Consider the following 12,553-nt stretch of genomic DNA (forward strand, 5'->3'; position numbering starts at 1 on the left):
TTTAAAGCGGACACCTTTGATGTATTTGAACTAACTGGCAGGTGGCAGCTGTTACCTTTGAGAGCCTTTTATGTCCAACAACATAACAACTGTCGTTTTATATGGCAGTGTATACAAGAGAAACAATACAAGCGTAGCAGACAGGATAAGGTTCAAAATTTACATTTTAAATTTGTATTCATTTTTTAAAAAGCATCTAGTATTAAATAGACAAAGCATTTGAAAAGAATGGTTGAGCATGTGTAAAGTATTGAGGTTTCAACTAAATCATATACGTGTTCTTAATATTAAAACAAATAAAGTCCAGTTCAAAGATTTATGGTAAAACTTGCTTGCTTTGTTCTTAATTTGTTTTGTCATATTATCAAAAAAATAAGCTGCACAAGATCACTGTGGATGTTGTGAGACTGTAATATATGTAAACCACAGAAATTAAGGACCAGGTCGGAATTTCTAAGATTTATCTTAATAAGATTGCCAATCCCGTATTTTTCATTATTGGTGTGTAGTGTAAAATATGGGCATCCTTACCGCTCCACTTAAAAATTCCTTTTTATCTTAAGAGCCGCATAAAAACACTCAAAACTGTGCCCTAAGCCCACAGACATATCTTTTTTTTTTTTTTTTTTGCTAAAAGCTTCTACAGTAAAAATGAACAGAGCAAATTGATGTGCGGTATAATAAACACAGACTTGCAGACTTTTTGGCCTGCTCCTGAATGACTTGTAATTTTTCCAATGTAAAAACCTTCCAAATTTAGGCCTGTATAATCAATACTTTCTGCTTCTGTACTTCTCTTTGCTATCTGCACCCGGCACTGGCTGCTTTTTTGAAGCGATGGGGGTGTAGACCCATCCAGAACGAGGACACAATTAGTGTATTCAGCCGAAAACAGTGGGGCTCCCCCTTTGATGTGGGGATCAAATGAAGTAGCTGTGTGTTTTTGTCCAAAATGACAGGCTTGCCAGGTTTACTAATGGGTAGCTAATAGAAAGAGAGGTTTATGATGCTCATTAATTACACAGTCTGTCATGTGTTGGAAGGGTAGAATAGAGGAGATAGGGAGAAAGAGAAAGAGAGTGGGGTCCAGCAGAGGAAACAGAGAGGAGAGTGGGGGTGGAAGTAAAAAGAGGGCTGGGTGTACTCTGAAAGGGGGAAATTGGAAATGAGAGGAGTGAAAGAGCAAGGAGAAGATCTCCTAAGAGATCCACACAAAAACCTGAGTTGATGTTAAGGCGAGAGGGAAGAAGAAGAGAAAGAAGGGAACAGACGGAGATAAAATAATCCTTTCCCGAGATAAGAGCAGCCACCAAGACAGGAGCTTCAAAGAGCAGGAGACGCTCTCATGGGAGCGTGCCATAAACCTTTTCCTCATCTTCAGAGGAAAAATTCAGTCCCTGATCCAAACACGCCCAAGCTCTCTCAGCACCCACCACTCTGCAGGTGTCCGAGGCCCAGTGACTCCTGGGGTGGCGCACACACTTCCAAGCATCGCTGCCTTTGAACTGCTCAGACTCATGTTGAGTGGCGATGATGATCTGCACATAAGGTCCAAATGTGAATAGTTAATGAAGAGAGAAGGGGAAAAATCAGAGCCTGGGACTAGTGATCTCTGCTATCAGCTTCAACCAGCACAACTCCTCTGAACCCTCTGTAGACGCAGTTTGTCATTTCAAGCTGAGCCACTGACAATGCCCTTGCCAACAGTAGCCTATCCTTTGTGACGGAGCAGAGGTGGGACTTGTGGGATGTTGCTAGTGGATGTCACGGTGAGTTTAGGGTAAACGAGGCTGTCATTAACACTGAGTCCGTCCAGTGACCTGTGAGAGACCAGGCTGTGCTCGTCCCCATAGGACCGGGCACCAGTGGGGCCACTCAGCCAGACAAGGTTTATTTAGCTAAGCTCCGCGTCTCCCACACATAGAGGCCTGCACTGCCATGGAATTCATTATCCTGGGCCGTTAACGGGCCAGTGGTGTTTTGAATAGTTTCAGCAGGCTTTGAAATTGCACTCTCTGCTTGGGTTCAATCACAGCGGTCACGATCAAATGGCAGTTCGAGTGTTATATCATCTTCCGTGGCATTCAGTTTGAGATGCGAGGCTCAGGTCCGCACAGGAAAACAATGGCAGGCTAATACCTAAATATTTTGCAGCACCTTCCCCTGTGTCAGAATAACACAGCTATGTGCTGGCGCTGCAAGCCTCTCGGCTCTTGTTGCAGAAAGACTTCCTGTCAACGGACCTGTGACCTTTCACCTACAGGTCCACAGGAATGCAGTTTGAAAATTTAGACCAAAAATATCAGCACAACAACACTAATCTACTATGTCTTATAGAGTTTGATATTGAGGATGTCTTGAGTCATCACAAGTTAATCATGTGTTGGGAAACATTCAATACTTATGTGTAAAGAAAAGTACCTTATGCCGATGTTGATTGGAAGTCATCACAATCCCACCAATGCATCCTATCATCTATAACATCTATACTTTGTCACTGGTGAATAGAAACATTGCTGGGTAACAGTTGTAGCAACATGGCAGCACTGGTGCTAAGGGGCTTCTACAGTTACTGGAGCTGCAAAATACCAAAGAGTCTTCTAGGCAGCAGAGCAATAACATGCAGTCTATGTAGGTGTCTTGTCCAGTCTGTTTATCGGTGTCTTGATTTAACCAAAAATATGTGCTAAACTGTGCTCTTTCAGACATGCACTGATCTCTAGACATTTTCTGGATGGGCTGTATGACAGAATGCAAATGTCCAAGTCAGTTGCTCTAGAAATCTTCCGAGGACTTTCCTGCCTGCCCCCCATTAGAGAGTCCAGAGTGTCAAAAAGAGCCCGTACAGCAAAATTATGTCCATAGAATTCTCCGTGAGCAAGTGAGCCCATTGAAAACATATCTAACCCGCAACATTTACATTTTTTTAATAGAATTTCAATAAAAAGAGGAGCCATACACATAGAAGACGCTGACAAAGATGTCAACTTGATAAACAAAAACACATGATTTCCGCAGTGGAATTTAAACATCATGTCCTGCCTCCTGCATGCTCTACCCGCAGGCACCACCCTCAACTAAATGACAATCTCCTGCCCATTTCTTCATATGCGAAAGGCAAGGTCCAGAGAATGTCTGGGGCCAAATTTTTTGCATTTTGCTTAGTTCATGTCTGAAAACTGCTTTTCAGTAATTAAGAAGTTCTCAAGTGAAAGGGGACAAACATCCATTAAAGAAATGAGTAGGCTATTGTTTTTCCTGCATGCATGAACATATGATATGCCTGAATGCTGCACTTTGTACATCTCCTAAGAGAGCTCAGATTTAGCCTGAGAAGTGATCAGGTACGTTGAACTAGTCATGCATTCATTGATGTTACTCAAGAGAAAATCACATTATATGAAGTGCTCTCTGAACACAATTATTCCAAAGAGCATTTCACAACAAAGTGTTTTGACATTGTTCTTTTTATGCGTTTACGTAAAAAGAAATCTTGTAAAGCACACCATTTACCCAGACAAAGGCTACAGAGAGCTCAGAGCAGAAACAGGCATGCCTCAAGCAGCATTGTAAAGAAGTACTTAAAATATTTTTTTCCACAACAATAAAATCTTTCTCAGTTGGCTCATAGCCACCCCACAGAAATCTGTCTGTAGCCGCTTGGCAAGAAAGGATCGAGGATATTTCAGCAGAAAAGCAAAGAACAGCAACACAAATTCTTTACAGGCTGGTTTCTGTGTCTACGAAATGTTTTAACGACTCTATGTCAAAATGAACACATAAATAATAAAGTATACTGATTCCTTTTATAGCACTGTCTCTGGTACAAGCCCATGCAAATCAACACTTGAATATGGTGCGAGTGTAATGACAGAACATAATTAGATTCCAAGTTTTAACCTTTAAGCAGATTTCTTTCTTTCAACATAACTTTTACTGTTTCGATCAATTATGTGCAAAGGAAATGCAATGGCATATTAATAACAAGCATCAGTTTTTTAGATCGTCTTTTTGATCATTAGTTTACATCGGACAACTTCACAAACATGTAACTCCATGAATGTGATACTGTACAAGTTTCTGCTTTGGAAACAATAGGTAAGCTAATTTGCTTTCCAGCTAAAACAAAAGTTAATGAGATAAGTCCACAGAAATGCTAGAAGCACAGTTTTCAGCTAAATGCTTGTGTCAGCTTAGCAACACGCTCATAATTTTGTATAACAGGTATAATGTTTATCATGTTGACTATCTTAGTTCAGCCCAGGTCGATAGTCACTAGTTTTGTGGGTATTTGGTGTAATAAATATTATACAAAGCCAACATTTTTCACAAGCCAGTCAGATTTACCTTTAGCCTCAGTGTACCCTCAGGTTCGGCTTTTAATGTTATAATGATTAAAAGGCTGAAACACTTGATGACACGAAGGTACAATTGAATTATATCATTATTATTTTCACTACAACAACCAGTCTTACAGAGTTCAAATGTGAAGTTCCTGGTCTCTCTCTCCCCCTCTCCCCTATCTCTCTCTCTTCTCTCCCCTCTTTGCCACCCACCTCTCCTCTCCTCCCCATTTTTCTCCGCTCACCCCAGCAGGTCAAGGCAGATGGCCGCCCACACTGAGTCTGGTTCTGCTAGAGGTTTCTTTCAGTTAATGAGGGAGTTTTTTCTCTCCACAGTCGCCAAAGTGCTGCTCATTGTGGGAACTGTTGGGTTTTCTCTATACATTTAAGGTCTTGACCTTATTATGTTATGATATGGCTCTTAAAATTTAACTGAACTGAATACCTTTTATTCTAATTCATTCTTCTTTTTGCCATGGATTTTTTTTGTGAAGCACTTTGTAACCTTGCTTAGATAAGTGCTATACAAAATAAAAAAGTTATTACTCACTAATGTTTTTAAAAACAATGGTTATTCTTATTCATTATCTGGGGAACATGGATTCAAATTCATTATTTTGTGAACATATATAGAACCAAGATGGTAGACCGACCAAAAATGTAATCTCAAGTTCAAGTGTTCAAGTTCAAGTGAGTACTGTTGAACCTGTAGCCACACCCACCAATGACATCGGAGTGTACTGTCCACGCCCCACAGTACACCTGTACATCACTGCAGCAACGTGAGACGTCATGCCAACAGAGGTCAGCGAAACAAGATTTTCAGCTGGAGAGATAGCTACTTACGTATTAAATGCATCCATGGGAGAGGCTGAGAGGAAGTAAGGTGTGATAGCAAAAGAACACGTGTCTACTCAGTTCGGTTCTTTAAGTTTGTAGTACGACCATGTGATTTTTTTATGAAATTTAGATTACAGATAGATAAGGACACCTTTCAGGAGCTGATGAAACATTCCCCAACCTGCCCGACACTTTAAAACTGACCACCCTCATATATGCCTCCAAAGGGATTTCTATCTACTGCCTACGTTGCAAAATAGGGTTGATTTTCCATACACAGTTGATAAACCTGTCTGAACCTGAATAATGATGACCACGGTCAGCTGTTAGTCTACATGTCTGTATCTGTATGTATCTGTATGTCTGTTTTAAATGAAGCTCCCCAAACTCCTTTCAGAGGAGGTGGTACCTTCAGGGTCATATTGAAGATTGAAACCAAAATCAAATTCCAAGTGTGGGAATTAAACAAGTACATATTAATACAGAAATATTGCTCAAATAGAAGTATAACTGTGAGCGAAGGTACAGTGCAAAACTGGGAACAAATATTAAATTAAAAAATACCTAAGAAAATTATAAATTCTTCAGGCTTTTTGAGTATTTTAGAATCTTCTCTAGGAATGATTTATTTTATCATTTTGATACAAAAACAAAATTCATGTTTTATATACTGTATTGTTCATGCGTAAGTGCACACTCATTAAGATTGGTAGAAGATGTACAAATAACTTCAGCACATTGGTCCATGGTGTGAGAGGGCCGTCGACTGAGAAGAGGAGGCAGTCATCCAGTGATGCGTTACGTGAAATGCTTTTCAAACAGTGGGTGAAATGACCCCTGAGGGCTCCACCCTCTCCTGCAAGAGGGGGCAGTTGGGTTTTCACAATAAAACAATTCATCTCTGTAATGAAGTCGTGTTCCCAGAGAAAGAAAGGTTGGCCGGTTGGATGGCTGATGGTCCAACAACTGACTCTGAAGGTGGGGGTGGGGGTGGCACCAGAGGGAGAGGGGACGGAGGGTCCACAGAGGCCAGTGATGTCATTTTGATGGAGGTTGCATCTTTTGTTTCCCACTGGTGGAGAGAAACAATTCTGCAGTGGAGTATGAAGAGGAACTGGTCAAAGGTGCACAGACGTATTGAGAATAGGATGCAGCCACAGGACACAAGGACTTCATATGTGCTGTACAAGACCCACATAACAAACACCAGTGATTCATTTTTGTATGAACCCAAATCCCAAAGCTTTGTAAAATTAAACACAAGCACATATTTGAAAATGTTCATTATATAATTATCAATAACCGTATTTAATTCGCTGAAAAAATTATTCCTGTGATCGTATGTTCGAGCCGTCAATGTTTAAAAAAAAACAAATGCAGATTAATTTGAAATAACTTGTACTTTGTTTGAATTACATGGCAGAATAATATGCAGCAAGGTGGAGGACACCACTTAGTTGCAGTGCAAGGACATAAAAGTCGTTTTCAGACATGCTCTGCAGAGGTACTCTGGAGAATTTGGTCCAGACTTTCTCCAGACGTTTCCTTCCACACATGAACAACGCAGCGGGAGGTTCTCCGCTTAGACATGTTTACAAAAGCAGGAAATCCTTCAGGTGAGGGGGTGGTGCAGCAGGCAGAGGCAGGACGTTACATATTTATTCTGCTGTGGAGATCACGTGTTTTTGTTTACAATACATCGACTCTTATCACAAAAAATTGTCTTGACATCTTTGTCGGTGTCTTCTACCTGAATGACACTGCTTTTTCATGCAGAGATATTTGTTTTCTTTCGTTGTTTTCTTTTTTGGCGAGTTAGAAATGTCATCACCCCACTCGCCTGCAATGGATCCTGCAGAGGATCTCATGCTGCTTTCTCACATCGGCTCTTTCTGAGTTTCGGCGGACTTTATACCAGAGGGCCAGTCAGAGAAAGACAGCAGAAACTCTGGAGGCTCTCACTCACTCCAAAGAAACTGCAGAGGATCTCCGGAGTTCAGTGCATGTCTGAAAGCAGCTTAAGTTTGTACTTTATCCAAGTGGCCTCCTCGTATAAAGTCTGTAGAAATCCAGGAGAAGTCGATGTGTGAACCCGGCTCTCCAAGTGATGACGCTTTTAACATGCAACAGACGCAAAAAAAACTATTTAAAAAAAGAAAACACATATGTCCTGGTGAAAAAACTGTGACACACACATAGAAGACACAGATGAAGATGTCAAGAGAGTTTGTGGTGATAAGAGCTGACGCCGGTGTGGAGGTGCTGTAAACAAAATCACCTGATCTCCACCGCTCGCCTGAATAATGCGGAGGATTTGTTGTTGTTGTGAACATGTCTGTGCAGATAAACTCCCACTTAGTTGTGCATGTGTGAAAGGCAAACTCTGGGTAAACTCCGAAGACAATTCTTCAGATTTTACCCAGAGGTCATGTCTGAAAAGGGCTATAGACAGATACAGAGTTCATTACACATGTTTCTTTGACTTGACTTCCTAACCCTAACCATTTCCAACATAATACAGAGGCATTCTACCCACATTTGTTTACAGCCTAGTGAGATCTGCTTCACTTAAGTGACAACACTACACTAAAAAATGTTCCCTCATTTAAAAAAAATGTGTTTGAATCAAATCCTGATACCAATGTCACTGTTCAGCAAAGGTATGCGCTCTCCAACTGGTTTGTGGTTGGCAGAGCTGTTGAGCTCATGTGTTGGTGGATGGAGCAGGTCCAAGTAAGTCAGTCCCTCTTTGCATGTTTAGTAACGTCTGGAGAGTGTGTGTTTGCAGCACAGTCTCTCACTGCATGCTTCTTAGTGTCAGTGACCATCACAATGAACTGAAACACACAGAAGTGCTGTAGTGAGCACTCACTAATCTGAATGGACTGATATACACCTTAGTGGTTCTGCAGACGTAGATTTTATGATGTACTAAATGTGTACTTGTTGACTGTAGCATTTGCTAACTGATAAAGGTAGCAATGATTTGCTACCTTTATCAGTTGACCAAAGAGTTAAGAAAAAAATTATATTGAACCATGCATTGTTAAACTATCATAACTGAAATATTTGAGTATTATCTTGTTTGGTAAAAGGAAAAATCTTTTGAACATAGTATGAACTAAATTTGAATTGACATCAAGTTCATCACAACTGTCAATATAATGCACCAGATGAGCCTTTTTTTCTAATTATTACTTGTATTATATTAGTGCCAGTGGAACTGCCTCCAGATCAATGCAGGGAAACTAAAGAACTGGTGGTGGATTTCCGCAGGCGCAGACACTAGTGACCTCTTATAAGAACCTGGGTGTTCACCTGAACAATAAACTGGAGTGGACTGATCATGCCAGTGCACTGTTTAAGAAGGGCCAGAGCCGACTGTATGCCCTCCTGAAGACCTTTTATGACTCTGTGGTGGCATCGGCCATCTTCTTTGGAGTAGTTTGCTGAGGCAGCAGCATTTCTACTGCTGACAGGAAGAGAGTGGACAGACTGAGCAGGAGGCCCAGCTCAGTCCTGCTTGACGCAGTGGAGGTGGTGGGACAGATGAGGATGATGGCGAAGCTGTCTTCTCTGATGGACAACCAGTCCCACCCCCTGCAGGACACCATCACAGCACTGGGCAGCTCCTTCAGCGACAGACTGATTGACCCTAAGTGTCTGAAGGAGAGGTTCAACCAGCTCTGCTCCCAGTGAAAACTACATTCACCACCATTATGGACTGCACTTTAACATTTTAAAGTTTCAACTGTGCTATATTCATCTGTCTGTTCAACATACACGGTTCACGTAAAAATGTTCACTGTAAATATCCTCACACTGCATATATTTCTTCCTGTCTTCACTGTATATACTAGTTTAATTACATTCATATGTTTCTATATTTCTTTTTTTTACATTCCTTACACTTAAGTATTGCATGTTACTTATTACTTGCTGATGTCTTTTTGACTCTTTTTGCTGTAACATTGGAAATTTCCCCCTTGTGGGACTAATACAGGACTTCTTATACCACTTTTTTACACCTCATCAAATTTAAACACATTTTAGTTTTTTAATTAAATTTCACAAAACCAAATAAACCATAACTTCTGTAAAGTAACTTCAGAAGATAACATGAGACAGGTCAAGCATAGTCGGATATACACTGTGGCCAATAATGGACTGACTAACTGTAGATATTTCAAATTGTAAATATCTTATCATTTAATTGCACAATCCTTTTCTTGTGTTTACAATGTAATTCTTAAGTTTACAACATATTTTATCGTATTTTGTAGTTATTATTTAGCTTCCTATTTTTCCATTTTTAAATTCACGCTTGCACTAAACACACCACAGCGAATTCCTTGTATGTCTAAACCTACTAAGCAATAAACACAGATTCTGATTCCTGATTCTGTAATTAGGAATGACTACCAACTCTCTCACCCATTTAATTTATATAAATAAAGAACATTCAGCCTACATTTAAATCAGTAATTGATCTTTGACAGCTCTGTGGGTTTCTACAGATTAATTTCTGTAATTTTTTAATTTCTCACATTTAATAGTGCAACAAGATTTAGAAAATTAGTCTGGAACTAGCCAAACATAGCTGTTATAAACCAGATAGACAGCAGCTAAGTATATGATTATTTTTTCTGGCTCAGTTATACATCTGAAAATGTGGCCAGGCTCAGAGAGGTCCTTCCATGGTGTCTGTGTTGTTTCTACTTGACCGTGTCTGACTTTGATGCATGATGACTTCTAGTGGACCTTTGACTTTACAATAGTAGTGCAGCTTAATCCAAGATCAGGCATGTTTTCTCTGTACCGAGTACAAATCTCCCTCTATCAGACTGCTTTTAAAAAATTGAGAAACGGCTCAGGGTAAATCTGAGAGGATAAAAATATGCTGACTCTGACCCAAAATCAGCAACAAATACAAGAAAGCTATTTGTGTCATTTCATTTCTGACCCCTCTGGATTTTATGGTCTCCTATGTACTTGGCACAGAACCACACCAGGGTTCAACAATGAGTCAGTCAGACTGTCCTGTTTATTCTCACACAAATTTAGTGCAAGAGGACGTACATCGGTCTCCAGTGCTTTCTCATTGGTCTGCTGCTCATCCAGACCATGCTCGCTGTGTCAGAACGTCCTATATTTCCACATCCACATCCATAATACTGCCCCTGATAATATCCTCTGAGCCCCGCTGATGCCTTAATTTGAGGCAGAGAGTCATTGGATTATTACACACACATCCACACCTCGCCAGACCCGGCGGTGGCGAGCCTGGTCACCAGTTTGTTTTCTCGAGGTCTCAGGTTGTTTGAAGTCTTTTCCCGTTTGCAGGGCTGTAATTGGGAGCAGATGAGGAGGCCCCTGCGTGCCTCCATGGTGATGTCAGCCCTAGTGGAAGGAAAAGCCTGACTGGATGGGTGTGAGGGCTGGAGGAGGGGGGGGGTTTATGCTGTGAGCCAGAATGTCTGACAGGCGACCGGCTCTCCGCAGGTCTACAGGTGGGCAGACTGGCAGCAATTTATGCAGACAGCAAATATGGACTAAAAAAATCCCTTGTAAAACATCTGAGGATAAAAGTTAAAGGGATAGATATTTTCCTTGCATGACATTAAGGTGAAAATGAAAATTATAGCATCGTTATGCAGCTCCGGGAAACTGAAGAAAAGGCGTCTTTGTGTTACAACACACATTAATATGCTGCACAATGTATTTGTCATCGATAATCTAATCAAAGAGAGACTTGTGAGTCTTATTTTCATTTTAAGCATTGGTGTGACTGCTTTGTGTTGTGCTCAGCTTGTTGAGGTTCTGTGATCTAAAATGTAAATTCGTTAAGCACTTTGCTCTTATCCCGGTACACACAAACTGTGCCCACCTAGTGCTGCCCTGACCCATTTCGCCGCATGCAGGACATTTGCATGAAAGGAATGAAACTCGATGCCAAAATAAACATCAATTAAAGCTGTCAAACACCACCAAAAACAGCTGCAGCTTTGAACAGCTCGACCAGCAGGCTTCAAAAGAGAGCCGTCTTTAAAGGACTGCCTCGTGTGTACCAAAGGCCAGGCTGGAATTAGCACGGCCGAGGTTAAAACTGAAATTACCTCTGCTAATGAAGGAAGCAAAGATGATTTCAATAAGTCCTCCACTGAAGACAAACATATTCCCTCTGTCATTCGCCATTACTTTATATAAACATCTGTGTGGTTTTGTGTGTGTGTGTGTGTGTGTGTGTGTATATATATAAATATATACATATATATATATAACTACCCATACTTTTTGTGTAATGGGACAGTGGAATTATAGTTTTATATATAAATAGGCTATATAAGCACATAAATAATAAATAAATAATTCATGTAAATTGGCTGCATATATGTATATAAATATGTACATGTATAGAAAGCAGAAATTGATTGTTAAAACAATTTTAAAAGACTCTCTTTCTATTTCTTTATCTTGTAGACACAGTGGAGTTTTGTCAAGTTAAAAGAAAACACTTTGAAGCCGTGGAGCAGCTGAAGGTGGTGTAAGGCAAGCAGACAGGTCCTCAGGAGGAGGGGAAAGCAAACAGGTATTTGTTCCCCTCCCGGTGATTCTGCTGAAAGCACAAGACGAGCTGCATTGATTTGTCAATACAGGTTTTTGTTTGATTTTAATCCATTATGGCTGCTCTCCTCTTGTCCATTTGCTCATACAGAGCTCCCATTGAGTAGCTGCCATGGCTCATTACTACCTCAAAAACCAAACCATTTTTGCTCGAAGTATGTTCGGGCCGGAGATCTCACTTCTTTTCCACGAAAGCTCACACTGCGAGACAAATACTGCTCTTGACCTTTACAAGGAAAAAAGTCATGTGAGAAATAAAAAGCTTAAATTTGTTTTAAATGGGCGGAAAAGAGCGAGAAATGCGGCAGGAAGGCAGTCGTTTAGAGGGGAATATGAATGTCTGCATCAAATGTTATGGCAATGCATCCAATGGCTGCGGAGAGATATTAATCAGAACCATGAAAAATGTATTAATTCCATTCCTTTACAAATTTTAGTGTGCTATCTTTGATCCTGTCTTTAAAACAATATCCCTTCACATGTGCATTCAGCAGTAATTTCCCTCAAAAGTGTACACTCTCACTCTGAAATGTTACATCATCACAAAAACTGGAGGTGGCATTGAGCACATTCATGTTCCTAATTACCAGTAAATGTTGGATTATATTGTATTTTATATAAAAATGCAAGGCAAAGCAGCCCCCCAGACACGTCAGCAACACTGGAGAAGGTAAACACATTTTCTTCCTGCTACATGCGGAGGAAAGCCTCTGCCAAATTACCAAATTAACACTGAGCCAGTGGAA

The sequence above is a fragment of the Hippoglossus hippoglossus genome, chromosome 3 (genome assembly GCF_009819705.1).
Source record: "Hippoglossus hippoglossus isolate fHipHip1 chromosome 3, fHipHip1.pri, whole genome shotgun sequence".
NCBI lineage: Eukaryota > Metazoa > Chordata > Actinopteri > Pleuronectiformes > Pleuronectidae > Hippoglossus > Hippoglossus hippoglossus.